The following is a 204-nucleotide window of genomic DNA, read 5'->3' on the forward strand; positions in this document are numbered from 1 at the left end:
AGGTGAGGACAGCAGGAGGGGGACAAGTCTAAGCCACTTGTTCGCTTGTTTCTCAAGGGGACCAATGGACGAGCCATGGTGTTGGGTCAGGAGGCAGAGTCCATGCTGGCTCCAGGAAACATGTGGTTCTGTGCACACAGCTGACCCACACCCATCCTGAGCACACTGCCAGGAACCAAAGAAGGGGGAAGAGAAGGGAAGGGA

The sequence above is a fragment of the Marmota monax genome, unplaced genomic scaffold (assembly GCF_021218885.2).
Source record: "Marmota monax isolate L192 unplaced genomic scaffold, Marmota_monax_Labrador192_F-V1.1 WCK01_AAM20220418_F8-fsc00041, whole genome shotgun sequence".
Classification (NCBI taxonomy): domain Eukaryota; kingdom Metazoa; phylum Chordata; class Mammalia; order Rodentia; family Sciuridae; genus Marmota; species Marmota monax.